The 19,636-nt window shown below is 49.0% G+C and overlaps 1 pseudogene; it reads right to left on the reverse strand.

The window, feature by feature from the left end:
• Positions 1 to 1,450: 1,450 nt before the first annotated feature.
• LOC139245313 (zinc finger protein 271-like) lies at positions 1,451 to 18,795 on the reverse strand (annotated as a pseudogene).
• Between the last annotated feature and the right edge of the window lie 841 nt (positions 18,796 to 19,636).

Genomic DNA, 19,636 nt, shown 5'->3' on the forward strand with positions numbered 1-19,636 from the left:
CAACCATTGGTGGCCGTGCCTTCAGCTGTTTGGGCCCTAAGCTCTGGAACTCCCTCCCTAAACCTCTCCACCTCTCTGCCTTTCTTTCCTTCTTTAAGATGCTCCTTAAGACCTATCTCTTTAACAAAGCTTTTGGTCATCTGCCTTAATTTCTTTTATGGCTCAGTGTCAAATGTATCTGTTGTGTCTTGTTACACTGCTGTGAAGCTCCTTGGGCTGTTTTACTATGTTAGAGCCGCCCTATAAATAAAAGTTATTAATAATAATAAAAACTGTTGTACACGACTGCTCCGTGCAACACTCTCCACCCCAGATCCCCAATGGTGCAGGGAATGACCCCTGCATAGAGAGCCCTCCATTGGGGACCCCAGCCTCCGCTGGACAGTAAGATGACCCACCATTGCGACTGAGACTGAGCAATGAACAAAATTCATCAATCAATGTCACAGAAACCCGAGTGCCCGGGTTCTCAGCCCTGGGGCCAAGTACGCTGGCCACCACTTTTCCATCACTAACTCACACCTTAGACCCGGCCCAGTCTGGCTCAGTCACTAAATGCTTTCTAACTGGGATTCTAACTCTGATGGAAAGCTATGAGGCCTCATTTTATTGTGACCCCTATCAGAGAGGCTTTTAATGGCTTTAATAAACTGGCAATAAGATTTTTATTTTAAAAATTGGAACGTGGTGAAAAACGCCACGAGCGCTGCCACAAAACTGACTGAGAAATCAGCGCCCCTGCCACAGGACTCAATATCCACCCCCTCCACCTCTGGTGCACTGTGTCTGCAGTATGTACCCTCTTACAAAATGACCATGGTCAGGTCGTGTGGAGTCAAAGGTCAGGTAACAGAATGGATGGAAATATGGCAACAAACTGCCCTCAACTTCAACAAATGATTTCTGTTTTGCAGCCATCTTTCCATCCATTCTGCTGCCTGGCCCTTCACTCCACACGGCCTGACTTGGTCATCTTGTAGATCTCACATACTGTTGTGGATAGCAAGCTGGTTACAAAACAGGAAACAGAGTAGGGATTAAGAGTAGCTACTCGGAGACTGCCAATAGGCGGGAGATGGTGTTCCACAGGGATCGGTGCTGGGACCACTGTTCTGGCAATAGGTGGGAGGTGGTGTTCCACAGGGATCGGTGCTGGGACCACTGTTCTGGCAATAAGTGGGAGATGGTGTTCCACAGGGATCGGTGCTGGGACCACTGTTCTGGCAATAGGTGGGAGGTAGTGTTCCACAGGGATCGGTGCTGGGACCACTGTTCTGGCAATAGGTGGGAGGTGGTGTTCCACAGGGATCGGTGCTGAGAGCACAGTTCTGGCAATAGGTGGGCACTGGCGTTCCACAGAGATCGGTGCTGGGAACATTGTTGTTCACCATTTACATAAAGGATTTGGACTCGGGAATCAGAAGTACAATTTCCACATTTTTAGATGACACAAATTGGAAAGTAGATTTAATACTGAGGAAGACTGTGACAAAATGCAAGACATTAATAAGTTTCAGAATGCGTGTGTAATTGGGAAATGAATTTCAGTACAGATCAGTGAGAGGTGGTGTGTTTTGGTAGGAAGAATAAGGAGGCCACATTCTATTTGGAAAATAGGAGTCTAAATGGGGCAGAGGAGCAAAGGGATCGAGGGGTACAGATACACAAATCACTGAAAGTAGCGACGCGGGTTAATACGGCCATTTAAAACAGCAAACAAGTACTGGGGTTCATTTCTAAAGGAGCCTTCTGTTCCGTGCCCAGGAGCTCTGAACCATGGAAGAGAGCGGCTGGGACTCATTTCTTACACACCTCAAGATTAACCCGCACGGTGACTTTGTGGTCAGTGCAGAGAGACGAGGAAAACCAAAGTGCCGTTTTCCCCTCTTAGTGTGGCCCTGAAGAATTGTGTCCAGGCTGAGGTTCTGTTCCCGCTGTACGATCCTCTGTCAGAATGAACATGGTTCAGTCCTGCTTGTAATTAAGAGCAGCAAAAACAGCAGAATCCATCCCCTGCAGTCACTTGTGAATCCGCTGGTGTGCCAGCAGGCTGGATGAACGAGTAAATCCCTTCCCACACTCAGAGCAGGTGAACGGCCTCTCCCCAGTGTGAACTCGCTGGTGTGTCAGCAGGTTGCATGACTGAGTGAATTCCTTCCCACACACGGAGCAGGTGAATGGCCTCTCCCCAGTGTGAACTCGTTGGTGTCTCAGAAAGTCGGATGACTGAGTGAATCTTTTCCCACACACTGAGCAGGTGAACGGTCTCTCCCCACTGTGAACATGTTGATGGCAGCTCAGTTCCCCGGAACTTTTATAGCATTTCCTGCAGTCCGGGCATTTAAAAGGTCTCTCCCCAGTGTGAACTCGTTGGTGTATCAGAAGGTTGCTTGACTGAGTGAATCTTTTCCCACACACGGAGCAGGTGAACGGCCTCTCCCCAGTGTGAGTACGCTGGTGTACAGTGAGTTCAGATGATCGACTGAACCCAGTCCCGCAGTGAGAGCACCTGAACGGTCTCTCCCCACTGTGAACACGTTGATGGCAGCTCAGTTCCCCAGAACTTTTATAGCTCTTCCCACAGTCCGGGCATTTAAAAGGTCTCTCATCAGAGTGAACTCGCTGATGATTCAGCAGGCTAGATGACGAAGTGAATCCCTTCCCACACACGGAGCAGGTGAACGGTCTCTCCCCAGTGTGAACTCGCTGGTGATTCAGAAGGTCGGATGACTGAGTAAATCCCTTCCCACACACGGAGCAGGTGAACAGCCTCTCCCCAGTGTGAACTCGCTGGTGATTCAGAAGGTCGGATGACTGAGTAAATCCCTTCCCACACTCGGAGCAGGTGAACGGCCTCTCCCCAGTGTGATTGCGCTTGTGCCTTGATAGGCCAGAGATTCGGCTGAAGCCACGTCCACACACACAACACGTGTACACTTTCTCCCCACCGTCTACGGTGCTTTTTGCTTCCATATTGAGAGGCCGATGATATTCAGGTCCCGATGAATCGAGTGACTGTCAGATCTTGATGCAGTGTGCGATCTGAGCTTCCCGTCTGCAAATCCGCCCCTTCTAATACCCTGTAAAATTAATTTAAAACAGGAAAAAGGGAGTGAGAGAGAGAACCCACAAAGAGGCAGGTTAGAAAATTGAACAATGAATCTGCTAATTTGTGGGGCCGGCACTCGAACTGGTTCACTAATGTCTGACTCTGGCTGGGTTCAGTTCTACACTCACTGGTTCCCCTCTCTCTCCTTCTCCATCCTACAGCCCAGTCATTGATAATCCCCTTCCCCACCCTACAGCCCAATCATTGATAATCCCCTTCCCCACCCTACAGCCCAATCATTGATAATCCCCTTCCCCACCCTACAGCCCAATCATTGATAATCCCCTTCCCCATCCTACAGCCCAATCATTGATAATCCCCTTCCCCATCCTACAGCCCAATCATTGATAATCCCCTTCCTCACCCTACAGCCCAATCATTGATAATCCCCTTCCCCACCCTGCAGCCCAGTCATTGATAATCCCCTTCCCCACCCTACAGCCCAATCATTGATAATCCCCTTCCCCACCCTACAGCCCAATCATTGATAATTCCCTTCCCCATCCTACAGCCCAATCATTGATAATCCCCTTACCCACCCCACTACCCAAAACACGGTAACAACATCCCCCCCAGTGCCCAAAACACAGTAACACACACACACACCCCCCATGTGCCCAATGTCCGTGTGTGAACCTCGACAGTGAGTGTCGACAGCTATTATTAGGAGCATAGGAACAGGAATAGGCCATTCAGCCCTTTGAGCCTGTTCCGCCATTCAATTAGATCAGTATTTTAACTCCGTCTACCTGCCTTGGTTCCATCGCCATTAATACCCTTGCCTAAGGAAATCTATCTATCTCAGTTTTGGAATTTTCAATTGGCCCCCAGCCTCCGTTTTATGGGGAACAGAGTTCCGGATTTCCACTAGGCTTTAAGAGCATAAGAAATAGGAGCAGGAGTGGGTTAAACAGCCCCTCGAGCCTGCTCCACCATTCAATAAGATCATGGCTGACGGGATGGCAGGACTGACATATGAAGAAAGACTGGATTGACTGGGCTTATATTCACTGGAATTTAGAAGAATGAGGGGGGATCTCATAGAAACATATAAAATTCTGACGGGACTGGACAGGTCAAATGCAGGAAGAATGTTCCCGATGTTGGGGAAGTCCAGAACCAGGGTTCACAGTCTAAGGATAAGGGGTAAGCCTATAGGACCGAGATGAGGAGAAACTTCTTCACTCAGAGAATTGTGAACCTGTGGAATTCTCCACCACAGAAAGTTGTTGAGGCCAGTTCGTTAGATATATTCAAAAGGGAGTTAGATGTGGCTCTTACAGCTAAAGGGATTGAGGGTTATGGAGAGAAAGCAGGAATGGGATACTGAAGTTGCATGATCAGCCATGATCATATTGAATGGTGGTGCAGACTCAAAGGGCCGAATGGCGACTCCTGCACCTACTTTCTATGTTTCTACCTCAGCTCCACTTTCCCGCACTATCCGCGTATCCCTTGATTTCTTTACTGTACAAACATCTATCGATCTCAGCCCTGAATATACTCAACGACTGAGCATCCACAGCTCTTTGGGGCAGAGAATTCCAAAGATTTACAACCCTTTGAGTGAAGACATTTCTCCTCATCTCAGTCCTAAATGGCCGTCCGTTATCCTGAGACTGTGACTCCTAGTTCCAGACTCTCCAACAAAGAGAAACAGCCAATCACCATTTGTGTAAGGAAGTGCTTCCTGACATCACCCTGAACGGCCTGGCTCTGATTTTAAAGTTGTGACCCTTGTTGTAGACTCCCTCACCAGAGGAAATCGTTTCTCTCCATCCACCCTATCTTTAATCTTAAACACCTCAATTAGATCATCCTTTAATCTTCTATATTTCTCATAATTTACAAACGTCATCACTAAGTACAGGACCATGGAATCACTGAAGTTTACAGTAGTGAAGGAGGCCATTCAGCCCATCGTGTCTGTGCCGGCTGACAAAGAGCTATCCAGCCTAATCCCACTTTTCAGCTCTTGGTCCATGGCCTTGTCGGTCACGGCACTTCAAGTGCATATCCAAGTTTGTTTTAAATGCTATGAGGGTTTCTGCCTCTACCACCCTTTCAGGCAGCGAGTTCCAGACCCCCACCACCCTCTGGGTGAAGAGATTTCCCCTCTAAACCTCCTACCACTTTAAATCTATGCCCCCTGTTTGTTGACCCTCTGCTAAGGGGAATAGGTCCTTCCTATCCACTCTATCCAGGCCCCTCATAATTTAATACACCTCAATTAGGTCTCCCCTCTCAACCTCCTCCCTTCCAAAAAAACCCCAGCCTATCCAATCTTTCCTCATAGCTAAAATTCTCCAGTCCATGCAACATCCTCCGAAGCACTTATCGTTTTGAAAATTATTGCGTGGAGAGACCTATAAAAAGGCCCAGCCTCCGTGAGTCGTCGGGAGTTCGTGGTGCGTCAGCCAGAGGCTCAGGAGGTGCAAGGAGAGGCCTATAAAAAGGCCCAGCATCCGTGAGTCGTCGGGAGTTCGTGGTGCATCAGCCAGAGGCTCAGGAGGTGCAAGGAGAGGCCTATAAAAAGGCCCAGCATCCGTGAGTCGTCGGGAGTTCGTGGTGCGTCAGCCAGAGGCTCAGGAGGTGCGTGGGGAGGCCTATAAAAAGGCCCAGCATCCGTGAGTCGTCGGGAGTTCGTGGTGCGTCAGCCAGAGGCTCGGGAGGTGCAAGGAGAGGCCTATAAAAAGGCCCAGCATCCGTGAGTCGTCGGGAGTTCGTGGTGCGTCAGCCAGAGGCTCAGGAGGTGCGTGGGGAGGCCTATAAAAAGGCCCAGCATCCGTGAGTCGTCGGGAGTTCGTGGTGCATTGGTGAGAGGCTCGGGAGGTGCGTGGGGAGGCCTATAAAAAGGTCCAGCGTCCGTGAGTCGTCGGGAGTTCGTGGTGCGTCAGCCAGAGGCTCGGGAGGTGCGTGGGGAGGCGGAGCTTGTGCAGCTACAGGGAGGCAAAAAAGTAGAAAGAAATCGAAAGGTGATGTCACAGCAAAGGGGGTAAGTGATTGGCTGGTGATTGGCAAGAAGTTTTTCTTTTTCTTTCTTTATCAGTAAGTAACCTTTTAACATTGTTGTTGCTCAATTAAGTTAATCTAAGGGTTAAATCATGGCAGGAGAGCTCGGACACGTGTTATGCTCCTCCTGTACTATGTGGGAACTCGGACGCTTCCGGTGTCCCTGACGACTACTCGTGCGGGAAGTGCATCTGCCTGCAGCTCCTGATGGACCGCATTGCGGCACTGGAGCTGCGGGTGGATGAACTCTGGAGCATCCACGATGCTGAGAATGACGTGAATAGCACGTTTAGCGAGTTGGTCACACCGCAGGTAAAGGGTATACAGCCAGCTCGCGAACGGGTGACCAACAGAAAGAGCAGTGCAAGGAAGGTAGTGCAGGGGTACCATGCGGTCATCCCCCTGCAAAACAGATACACCACTTTGGGTGCTGTTGAGGGGGATGACTCATCAAGGGAAGGCAAGTTCACGGCACTGTGGCTGGCTCTGTTGCACAGGAGCGCAGGAAAAAGAGTGGGAGAGCGATAGTGATAGGGGATTCAATTGTAAGGGGAATAGATAGGCGTTTCTGCAGCCGCAACCGAGACTCCAGGATGGTATGTTGCCTCCCTGGTGCAAGGGTCAAGGATGTCTCGGAGCGGGTGCAGGACTTTCTGAAAAGGGAGGGTGAACAGCCAGTTGTCGTGGTGCATATAGGTACCAACGATATAGGTAAAAAACGGGATGAGGTCCTACGAGACAAATTTAGGGAGCTAGGAGCTAAATTAAAAAGTAGGACCTCAAAAGTAGTAATCTCAGGATTGCTACCAGTGCCACGTGCTAGTCAGAGTAGAAATTGCAGGATAGCTTAGATGAATACATGGCTTGATGAGTGAAGGGAGGGATTCAAATTTCTGGGACATTGGAACCAGTTCTGGGGGGAGGTGGGACCAGTACAAACCGGACAGTCTGTACCTGGCAGGACCGGAACCAATGTCCTAGGGGGAGTGTTTGCTAGTGCTGTTGGGGAGGAGTTAAACTAATATGGCAGGGGGATGGGAACCTATGCAGGGAGACAGAGGAAAATAAAAGGGAGACAGAGGCAAAAGATAGAAAGGAGAATAGTAAGAATAGTAAAAGTGGAGGGCAGAGAAATCCAAGGCAAAAAACAAAAGGGTCACATTCAGCAAAATTCTAAAGGGGCAATGTGTGTTAAAAAGACAAGCCTGAAGGCTCTGTGCCTCAATGCGAGGAGTATTCGGAATAAGGTGGACGAATTAACTGTGCAGATAGCAGTTAATGGATATGATGTAATTGGCTTCACAGAGACATGGCTCCAGGGTGACCAAGGCTGGGAACTCAACATCCAGGATTATTCAACATTTAGGAAGGATAGACAGAAAGGAAAAGGAGGCAGGGTGGCGTTGTTGGTTAAAGAGGAAATTAATGCAATAGTAAGGAATGACATTAGCTTGGATGATGTGGAATCGGTATGGGTGGAGCTACGGAATACCAAAGGGCACAAAACGCTGGTGGGAGTTGTGTACAGGCCACGAACTATAAGTAGTGAGGTTGGCGACAGCATCAAACAAGAAATAAGGGATGTGTGCAATTAAGATACAGCAGTTATCATGGGCGACTTTAATTTAGATATAGATTGGGCTAACCAAACTGGTAGCAATGTGGTGGAGGAGGATTTCCTGGAGTGTACTAGGGATAGTTTTCTTGACCAATATGTCAAGGAACCAACTCGAGAGCTGGCCATCCTAGACTGGGTGATTTGTAATGAGAAGGGACTAATTAGCAATCTTGTTGTGCGAGGCCTCTTGGGGAAGAGTGACCATAATATGGTAAAATTCTTTATTAAGATGGAGAGTGACACAGTTAATTCAGAAACTAGGGTCCTGAACTTAAGGAAAGCTAACTTCGACGGCATGAGGCGTGAATTGGCTAGAATAGACTGGCAAATGATACTTAAAGGGTTGACGGTGGATAGGCAATGGCAAACAGTTATAGATACATGGATGAACTTCAACGGTTGTACATCCCTGTCTGGAGTAAAAATAAAACAGGGAAGGAGGCTCAACCTTGGCTAACAAGGGAAATTATGGATAGTATTAGATCCAAGGAAGAGACATATAAATTGGCCAGAAAAAGCAGCAAACCTGAGGACTGGGAGAAATTTAGAATTCAGCAGAGGAGGACAAAGGGTTTAATTAGGAGTGGGACAATAGAGTACGAGAGGAAGCTTGCCGGGAACATAAAAACTGACTGCAAAAGCTTCTATAGATATGTGAAGAGAAAAAGATTAGTGAAGACAAACGTAGGTCCCTTGCAGTCGGACTCAGGTGAATTTATAATGGGGAACAAAGAAATGGCAGACCAACTGAACAAATACTTTGGTTCTGTCTTCACAAAGGAAGACAAAAATAACCTTCCGGATGTACTAGGGGACCAAGGGTCTAGTGAGAAGGAGGAACTGAAGGATATCCTTATTAGGCGGGAAATTGTGTTGGGGAAATTGATGGGATTGAAGGCCGATAAATCCCCGGGGTCTGATTGTCTGCATCCCAGAGTACTTAAGGAAGTGGCCCTAGAAATAGTGGACGTATTGGTAATTATTTTCCAACAGTCTATCGACTCTGGATCAGTTCCTATGGACTGGAGGGTAGCTAATGTAACACCACTTTTTAAAAAAGGAGGGAGAGAGAAAACAGGTAATTATAGACCGGTTGACTGACATCAGTAGTGGGGAAAATGTTGGAATCAATTGTTAAAGATGAAATGGCAGCGCATTTGGAAAGCAGTGACAGGATCGGTCCAAGTCAGCATGGATTTATGAAAGGGAAATCATGCTTGACAAATCTTCTGTAATTTTTTGAGGATGTAACGAGTAGAGTGGACAAGAGAGAACCAGTGGATGTGATGTATTTGGACTTTCAAAAGGCCTTTGACAAGGTCCCACATAAGAGATTGATGTGCAAAATCAAAGCACATGGTATTGGGGGTAATGTACTGACGGGGATAGAGAATTGGTTGGCAGACAGGAAGCAGAGAGTCGGGATAAACGGGTCCTTTTCGGAATGGGAGCCAGTGACTAGTGGAGTGTCGCAGGGCTCAGTGCTGGGACCCCAGCTCTTTACAATATACATACATTTTTTGGATGAAGGAATTGAGTGTAATATCTCCATATTTTCAGATGACACTAAACTGGGTGGTGGTGTGAGCTGTGAGGAGGATGCCAAGAGGCTGCAGGGTGATTTGGACCGGTTAGGTGAGTGGGCAAATGCATAGCAGATGCAGTATAATGTGGATAAATGTGAGGTTATTCACTTTGGTGGCAAAAACACAAAGGCAGAATATTATCTGAATTGCAGCAGATTAGGAAAAGGGGAAGTGCAACGAGACCTGGGTGTCATGGTTCATCAGTCATTGAAAGTTGGCATGCAGCTACAGCAGGCGGTAAAGAAGGCAAATGGCATGTTGGCATGTTGGCCTTCATAGCTTGGGGATTTGAGTATAGGAGCAGGGAGGCCTTACTGCAATTGTACAGGGCCTTGGTGAGGTCTCACCTGGAATATTGTGTACAGTTTTGGTCTCCTAATCTGAGTAAGGACGTTCTTGCTATTGAGGGAGTACAGCGAAGGTCCACCAGACTGATTCCAGGGATGGCTAGATTGACACATGAGGAGAGACTGGATCAACTCAGACTTTATACACTGGAGTTTAGAAGGATGCGAGGGGATCTCATAGAAATATATAAGATTCTGACGGGACGCGACAGGTTAGATGCAGGAAGAATGTTCCCGATGTTGGGGAAGTCCAGAACCAGGGGATACAGTCTCAGGCTACAGGATAGGCCATTTAGGGCTGAGATGAGGAGAAACTTCTTAACTGAGAGAGTTGTTAACCTGTGGAATTCCCTGCCGCAGAGAGTTGTTGATGCCAGTTCATTAGATATATTCAAGAGGGAGTTAGATATGGCCCTTACAGCTAAAGGGATCAAGGGGTGTGGAGAGAAAGCAGGAAAGGGGTACTGAGGTGAATGATCAGTCCTGATCTTACTGAATGGTGGTGCAGGCTCGAAGGGCCGAATGGCCGACTCTTGCACCTATTTCCTATGTTATTATTGATGAACTTTTCAAAGTGTGTTGCCCAGAATTGAGCCCAACCCTCAATATCTGAGGTCTAACTAGTGACTGATAAAGGTTGACCATAATGAGCTTGTTGTTGTGCTCTATACTGCTATTAATGCTTTAACAGATTGATCAGCTGATCCTGCCCCTCACAGATTTGTGGTCACCTTTAAATTGGACCATTTGGTTTAGAATGCCTCCCATTTTTCTCCTGCTTCCAGAATGCATTAAATGGGGTGTCCCTGGGAGCCCGCGGGCGGGCGGGACAACCCCGGGCTCAGCCTCTGGCCTGTTATTGGGCCCTGGGCCCTGGGCCCTACACCAGGTGTTTATGTCACTCACCAGCCCCACTCGCGGCTCCAATTCCTGCCCCGCGCCGACAACCCACCGTCTCGTGTCCCGCATCATCCGGGTTCCACCAACTGTCGCCACCGCCGCCCGCGCATGCTCAGTGCTGGAGATCCGGGCTCAGCCCCGCCCACTGGGGGGGGATGGTGGCCGCAAGCCCCGCCCCTCGCACACTCCGATTGCTTGGAGGACAAACCGCCCGCTCGGTCCTCCAGCCCCGCCCGCTCGGTCCTCCAGCCCCGCCCCCTGCTCATCCTATTGGACCGGAGCCGCCGTCAATCACCCGTGCAGCGTGAGCTGAGCATGCGCGGTGGGGCGGCTGTGTCTGAGGCAGCGGCTGAGAGATGGGCGGAGGGAGGGAGCGGGTTAATAAACCCCGGGGGGCCGCGGGCTTCACACACACCGAGTGTCCCGCCCGAGAGACAATACTCAGCATTATCCGCCTCACAAACACCCGCTGTGGGCCTTCGGCCTTCGGCCTTTCCCCGAGCGGGGGGGCAGCTGCGGGGCTTTTTCCCGGTGATAGGCCCTTTTTGGGGGGACAGAATGTTGTGTCGGATCTAGAATTGTCTGTTCTGTATCTCTATCCTGTATTTAAAGTAACAATGTTTGTAAGCACCATTTATTTGCAGGGTATTAGAAGGGGAGGATCTGCAGCTGGGAAACTCAATCCAAACATCGCCTCAAGATTTGACAGATTCCCGGATTGATCAGGATCACCTTCTCATCAGCCTTTGTAAAAACACCAATCACAGCGGGGAGAAACAGGACACATGTTGTGTGTGTGGATACACCTTCAACCAATCGTTCAGTCTGTGAGACCCGTGCACCCACCTGACTCAACACTGTAAATGTGGGCACAGTGGGAATGGATGGTGTTGTACATGGAAAGTGATTCAGTCGCTCATCTCACCAACAGACATTCGAGGAGTTAGATAACAGACTTTCTCCTGTGAATATAGAGCTGGGTTATTGGGCCGTGACGTGTTTACTTATTCATCTTGTTGACTCGAAATCTTTGCCAATTATTTGATGTGATTGGTTTACATGTGCATCTTTTTAAAAATATGTTTGCTGAGTGGATTCAAATACAAATTGAAACCAGGTTTGCAGGCGTGATGCTCCATTCACATATCGAAGGTGAGAGAGATGCTGTGGGGCACACGCTAAGTCCAGTATCTGAAGGTGATTAACAGACTGGGTTTTATGTTTAGTGATCCTGGGCGTGTTATCAACACCTTCCCTGGATACCAAGGCTAGATCAACTCTGGAAGGTATGGGAAACTGGGACTTGCCCCTGAGAGTAACCGAAGGTATAAGAACTAAAATAATCCAGAGTTAGAAAGGAGAAAAGGCCCAAAATGGAGCAGTCAGCAACAGGATGTCAATTAGTCTCTTCTTATTTTGGATTCATCAAATATCGACACACTCTGTTATTTGAAAAACAAAATATTAAAATCCAGCCCAGTTATAGGGGTTATTAACATCAGCAGAAACAATCCCCAACTGACAGAATGAACACGATTCAGTTAAGATGTGATTAACAGCAGCAATAACAGAATAATCCAATCCCTGCAGTCACATGTGAACTCGCTGGTGTCTCAGCAGGTCAGATGATGTCATGAAACTCTTTTTGGAGTTCACCTGCAAAACATAAAACATTAAACGGTGCCACCCGACCTGGGTGACACTCCAGACATTTAATAGGCCCTTTTTTTTTTCCACCATTTGTTTTTTTTTGTGTTTTTCTTTTTTTGGGTTTTTTTTTTGGGCACTAAAATCACAATTTTCCCCACTGCCCCCTATAAAAGGGAAGGGGGACACTAAAAGCACCGGCAATTAAAACAAATTAAACTTAAAAACGTAAAATCAAATTAAAATTTGGTTGCCGGGCGTGATGATGCACTCCAGTCCCTCCGGTGCCCACCTCTCGCGGAAGGCCGCGAGCGTACCGGTGGACACCGCGTGCTCCATCTCCAAGGACACCCTGGACCGGATGTAAGAGCAGAAGAGAGGCAGGCAGTCAGGTTGAACGACCCCCTCGACCGCCCGCTGCCTGGACCGGCTGATGGCACCCTTGGCCGTGCCCAGGAGCAGTCCTACGAGGAGGCCTTCGGACCTACCCGCTCCCCTCCGCACAGGGTGCCCAAAGATCAGGAGAGTGGGACTGAAGTGCAGCCAGAATTTCAGGAGCAGCCCCTTCAAATAATGGAACAGGGGCTGCAACCTCGTGCACTCAATAAAAACATGGAACACGGACTCCTCCAGACCGCAGAAATTGCAGGCGGCCTGGGAGTCCGTGAACCGGCTTAAAAATTTGTTGCACGGCACTGCTCCGTGCACCACCCTCCAGGCCAAGTCCCCGATGAATAGTGGGAGGACCCCTGCGTAGAGTGCCCTCCATCGGGGACCCCCGCCTCCTCCGGACGGCAAGATGGTACGCCATGGCGTGTCCGGACGGCCGGCGAGGATGGCAAAGTTGAGGGTGTGCAGGAGCAGCCCGTACAGGAAACCCCTCCGCGCGGAACTGAAAGGCACGGAGGGGATTTCCCCGAGGCGGCTCAAGTTGTGAGGCGCCGGCTCCGGGGTTTGGCGCCGATGAGGAATTCTCAGATGATGTCATGAAACTCTTTTGAGTTTACCTGCAAAAACATAAACATTAAAACCATGCCACCCGACCTGGGTGACACAGCAGACATTTTCAAGGCCCCTTTTTTTTTAAATTTATTTATTTTTTGGTTTTTTTGGGGCGCTAAAATCAAATTTTTTTCCAGTGCCCCCTATAAAAGGGGAGGGGGACACTAAAAGCACCGGCAATGAAAACAAATTAAACTTTAAAACGTAAAATCAAATTAAAATTTGGTTGCCGGGCGTGATGATGCACTCCAGTCCCTCCGGTGCCCACCTCTCGCGGAAGGCCACGAGCGTACCGGTGGACACCGCGTGCTCCATCTCCAAGGACACCCTGGACCGGATGTAAGAGCGGAAGAGAGGCAGGCAGTCAGGTTGAACGACCCCCTCGACCGCCCGCTGCCTGGACCGGCTGATGGCACCCTTGGCCGTGCCCAGGAGCAGTCCTACGAGGAGGCCTTCGGACCTACCCGCTCCCCTCCGCACAGGGTGCCCAAAGATCAGGAGAGTGGGACTGAAGTGCAGCCAGAATTTCAGGAGCAGCCCCTTCAAATAATGGAACAGGGACTGCAACCTTGTGCACTCAATAAAAACATGGAACACGGACTCCTCCAGACCGCAGAAATTGCAGGCGGCCTGGGAGTCCGTGAACCGGCTTAAAAATTTGTTGCACGGCACTGCTCCGTGCACCACCCTCCAGGCCAAGTCCCCGATGAGTAGTGGGAGGACCCCTGCGTAGAGTGCCCTCCATCGGGGACCCCCGCCTCCTCCGGACGGCAGGATGGTACGCCATGGCGTGTCCGGACGGCCGGCGAGGATGGCAAAGTTGAGGGTGTGCAGGAGCAGCCCGTACAGGAAACCCCTCCGCGCAGAACTGAAAGGCACGGAGGGGATTTCCCCGAGGCGGCTCAAGTTGTGAGGCGCCGGCCCCCGAGGGAGGTTCCGGGGTTTGGCGCCGATGAGGAATTCTCAGATGATGTCATGAAACTCTTTTTGGAGTTCACCTGCGAAAACATAAAACATTAAACCGTGCCACCCGACCTGGGTGACACGCCAGACATTTACAAGGCCCTTTTTTCCTTTTTTTGTTTTTTTTTGTGTTTTTCATTTTTTTTTTTATTTTTTTTTTGGGCGCTAAAATCACATTTTTCCAGTGCCCCCTATAAAAGGGAAGGGGACACTAAAAGCACCGGCAATTAAAACAAATTAAACTTTAAAACGTAAAATCAAATTAAAATTTGGTTGCCGGGCGTGATGATGCACTCCAGTCCCTCCGGTGCCCACCTCTCGCGGAAGGCCACGAGCGTACCGGTGGACACCGCGTGCTCCATCTCCAAGGACACCCTGGACCGGATGTAAGAGCGGAAGAGAGGCAGGCAGTCAGGTTGAACGACCCCCTCGACCGCCCGCTGCCTGGACCGGCTGATGGCACCCTTGGCCGTGCCCAGGAGCAGTCCTACGAGGAGGCCTTCAGACCTACCCGCTCCCCTCCGCACAGGGTGCCCAAAGATCAGGAGAGTGGGACTGAAGTGCAGCCAGAATTTCAGGAGCAGCCCCTTCAAATAATGGAACAGGGGCTGCAACCTCGTGCACTCAATAAAAACATGGAACACGGACTCCTCCAGACCGCAGAAATTGCAGGTGGCCTGGGAGTCCGTGAACCGGCTTAAAAATTTGTTGCACGGCACTGCTCCGTGCATCACCCTCCAGGCCAAGTCCCCGATGAATAGTGGGAGGACCCCTGCGTAGAGTGCCCTCCATCGGGGACCCCCGCCTCCTCCGGACGGCAAGATGGTACGCCATGGCGTGTCCGGACGGCCGGCGAGGATGGCAAAGTTGAGGGTGTGCAGGAGCAGCCCGTACAGGAAACCCCTCTGCGCGGAACTGAAAGGCACGGAGGGGATTTCCCCGAGGCGGCTCAAGTTGTGAGGCGCCGGCTCCGGGGTTTGGCGCCGATGAGGAATTCTCAGATGATGTCATGAATCCCATTTCACACTCAGAGCAGGTGAACAGCCTCTCCCCAGTGTGATTGTGACAATGCATTTCCAGTTTACAAGGTTGGGTTCAGTTCTGCATCCACTGTGCGCAGAGTGACAACAAAATCAATGAGCTGCTAATTTTCTCTGCTGGATAATGGGCCTTTTGTGCTGGCCCAATAGGGTGAGCCCGGACTGGCCCAATAGGGTGAGCCCGGACTGGCCCAATAGGGTGAGCCCGGACTGGCCCAATAGGGTGAGCTCGGGCTGGCCCAATAGGGTGAGCTCGGGCTGGCCCAATAGGGTGAGCTCGGGCTGACCCAATAGGGTGAGACCAGGCTAGCCCAATAGGGTGAGCCCGGGTTGACCCAATAGGGTGAGCCCGGGTTGACCCAATAGGGTGAGCCCAGGTTGACCCAATAGGGTGAGCCCAGGTTGACCCAATAGGGTGAGCCCGGGTTGACCCAATAGGGTGAGCCCGGGTTGACCCAATAGGGTGAGCTCGGGCTGACCCAATAGGGTGAGCCCAGGTTGACCCAGGGACATCAGACAACAATCAGCACAAGGTTCCCTTTCAGGGGCCACTGACCTGGGCACAAACATCTGTCCAATCAAACTGACAGACATCCTGAAGCCCCGCCCACCCATTGTCCCTGCCGTGTCGAAGCTCCGAGTCGAGCGCTTGCTTTGGGAGTGTCCTATTGGGCATATGGACAGCTGAATGTGAAGATTACACTCCATAATCCCTCACGTTTAACAGTGTCAAAGGCCTTGGTCAGGTCAAAGAAGGTTGAACCAATCCCACAGTCACTGACACCAATCTCCTCCCATGTGATATAAATCGACACTTGTCACTGACACCAAGTGGATTGGGAAAATATGTTCAAGAGTAAGACTGTAGAAACACAATGGCAAACATTTAAGGAGATATTACATAACTCTCAGCAAAGATTTATTCAAGTGAGAAATAAAGATGCTAAGAGAAGGATGAACCATCCCTGGCTAACTAAGGAAGTAAAGGATGGTGTCAAATTGAAAAAAGGCATACAATGTTGCGAAGGACAGTGGAAGGCCAGAGGATTGGGAAATTTTTAGAAACCAGCAAATGACGACTTAAAAAATGATAAAGACAGAGAAGATAGCAAATGGGAGCAAATTAACAAGAAATATAAAAACAGACAGTAAGAGCTTCTACAGGAATATAAAATGGAAACGAGTTGCTAAAATAAACATTGGTCCCTTAGAAGATGAGACTGGAGAATTAATAATGGGAAACACGGAAATGGCAGAGACTTTGAACAAACATTTTGTATCGGTCTTCACGGTAGAGGATACTAAAAACATCCCAACAGTTGATAATCAAGGAGCTAATACGGAGGCGGGGGTTAACTTAAAACAGTCACTGTCACTAGAGATTAAGTACTAATCAAACTAATGGGACTAAAGGTGGACAAGTCTCCTGGACATGATGACATGCATCCTAGGATCTTTAAAGAAGTGGCTGCAGAGATAGTGGATGCATCGGTTGTAATCTACCAAAATGCCCTGAATTCTGGAGAGATCCCAGCGGACTGGAAAACCGCAAATGTACATCCCTAATTAAGAAACGAGGGAGACAGAAAGCAGGAAACTATAGATCAGTTAGCCTACCATCTGTCATTCAGAAAATACTGGAGCCTATCATTAAGGAAGTAGTAGCAGAACATTTAGGAAATTATATTGCAGTCAAGCAGAGTCAGCATGGTTTCATGAAAGGGAAATCATGTTTGACAAATTTCCTGGAATTATTTGAGGATGTAACAAGCAAAGTGGATAAAGGAGAACCAGTTGATGTCATATATTTGGATTTCCAGAAAGCATACCATATGGTGCCACACAAAAGGTTACTTCACAAACTAAGAGTTCACGGGGTTGCGGGTAATATATCAGCATGGATAGAGGATTGGCAAACTAACGGAAAACTAACAGAGAGTCAGGATAAATGGATCATTTTCAGCTTGGCAAACTAACTAGTGGGGTGCCGCAGGGATCAGTGCTGGGGACTCAACTATTTACAACTAATATAAATAACTTGGCTGAAGGGGCTGAGTGTAACATAGTCAACTTTGCTGATGATACAAAGATAGGTTGTGAGGAGGACGCAAAGAATCTACAAGGTGACATAGATAGGCTCAGTGAGTGGGCAAAAATATGGCAGATGGACGATAATGTGGTAAAATGTCAGGTTATCCCTTTTGGTAGGAAAAATAAAAAAGCAAAGAATTATTTAAATGGGGACAATTACAAAATGCTGTAGTACAGAGGGATCTGGAGGTTCTTGTACATGAAACTCAAAAAGTTAGCATGCAAGTACAGCAAGTAATCAGGAAGGCAAATGGAATGCTGGCCTTTATTGCAAGGGGGATGGAGTATAAAAGTAGGGAAGTCTTGCTACAAATGTATAGGGTATTGGTAAGACCACACCTGGAGTACTGTGTACAGTTTTGGTCTGGATTTGTCTCTATTCCCGTGCCGAGGGGATTGTTACACCAGACGGGAGGGGCTACATTTGGGGACACTGATTCTCCACCAATTCCCATTCCCCTTCTTTCTGGTGGATAATGGAGGGGCCAGTCAGTAATGTGTAATGTGCAAGTCAGTAAGAATTGTCAGCAAGCTCTTTGTAATTGGAGATTTTATTCAGTGGAAACTTTGACACAATTGTAGATTTTGTAACAAAGGTCAATTTAGAATTAAAGTAAAAATTCATAATTTTATTGCAAAGTGAATATCTGTTGAGAGTTTCTGAATTAAGGGGAAAGATAACATACAGCGTTTCTTAAGTGGACACTGCAGCCCCAAGAACACAATCAGTAATCTATCTAGAATATTAAAGTCCAGCACGTTATAGGGTTATTAACATCAGCATAAATAAACCCCAAATGTCAGAATGAACATGGTTCAGTCAGGATGTGATTAAAAGCAGCAACAACAGCAGAATCCCACCCCTGCAGTCACTTGTGAACTCGCTGGTGTGTCAACAGGGTGGATGATCGAGTGAATCCCTTCCCACACTCAGAGCAGGTGAACGGCCTCTCCCCAGTGTGAACTCGCTGGTGTGTCAGCAAGTCAGATGACTGAGTGAATCCCTTCCCACATTCAGAGCAGGTGAACGGCCTCTCCCCAGTGTGAAATTGCTGGTGTCTCAGCAGGGTGGATGACTGAGTGAATCCTTTCCCACACTCAGAGCAGGTGAACGGCATCTCCCCAGTGTGAACTCGCTGTGTGTTAGCAGGATGGATGACTGAGTGAATCGTTTCCCACACACGGAGCAGGTGAATGTCCTCTCCCCAGTGTGAACTCGCTGGTGTTTCAGCAGGTTGGATTGCTCAGTGAATCGCTTCCCACACTGAGAGCAGGTGAATGGTCTCTCCCCAGTGTGAACTCGCTGGTGTTTCAGCAGGTCGGATGATGCATTGAATCCCTTCACACTCAGAGCAGTGAATGGCCTCTCCCCGGTGTGAACTCGCTGGTGCATCAGCAGGCTGGATGACCCACTGAATGCCTTCCCACACTCAGAGCAGGTGAAAGGTCTCTCCCCAGTGTGAACTCGCCGGTGGGCGACAAGTTGGGATGACTGAGTGTATCCCTTCCCACACTCAGAGCAGGTGAATGGCCTCTCCCCACTGTGACTGCGTCGATGAATTTCCAGCTCAGACGGTGATCTGAATACCTTCCCACAGTCCCCACATTTCCACGGTTTCTCCGTGGTGCGGGTATCCTTGTGACTCTCCGTGGTTGGACAATCAGTTGAAGCCTCGCCCACTCACACAAGACGTTTACAGTTTCTTTGCACTTTGAATGGTGTGATGTTTTTTCAGGCTGTGTAACTGGTTAGAGCTCTTTCCACAGTTAGTGCACTGGAACACTCACTCGGGTGTGTGTGTCTCGGTACATTTCCAGTCAGGATGATAATTGAAATCTTTTCCAACAGACAGAACAGACAAACATTTCTCATTCCATTTTCAAAGGCCGATGATATTCAGGTCCTGATGAATCGACTGCCTCCATCAGATCTTGACCCGATGTTTGGTTTGTGTTTCCTGTCTGAAAGTTTCCCCTTCTAATACGCTGTAAAAGGAGATAACAAAACTCATCACTGTAAGGCGGGAGTCGAGAGAGGCAGCGGCCTATAAAAGGCTCAGCAGTCCGGGGAGCGTCGAGAGAGGCGGGAGTCGAGAGAGGCAGCAGCCTATAAAAGGCTCAGCAGTCCGGGGAGCGTCGAGAGAGGCGTACTGGTGCAGCTCCAGCTGGGAGAGAAGGCAAAAAAGAAGTAGAAAGAAATCAAAAGGTGACGTCACAGCCAACGTGGTAAGTGATTGGCTGCGGATTGGTGAGTAGTTTTTCTTTTTCTTTTTCTTTATTAGTCAGTAACTTTTAACATTGTTGTCGCCAATTTAAGTGTA

The sequence above is a fragment of the Pristiophorus japonicus genome, unplaced genomic scaffold, assembly GCF_044704955.1.
Source record: "Pristiophorus japonicus isolate sPriJap1 unplaced genomic scaffold, sPriJap1.hap1 HAP1_SCAFFOLD_2182, whole genome shotgun sequence".
Lineage (NCBI taxonomy): Eukaryota > Metazoa > Chordata > Chondrichthyes > Pristiophoridae > Pristiophorus > Pristiophorus japonicus.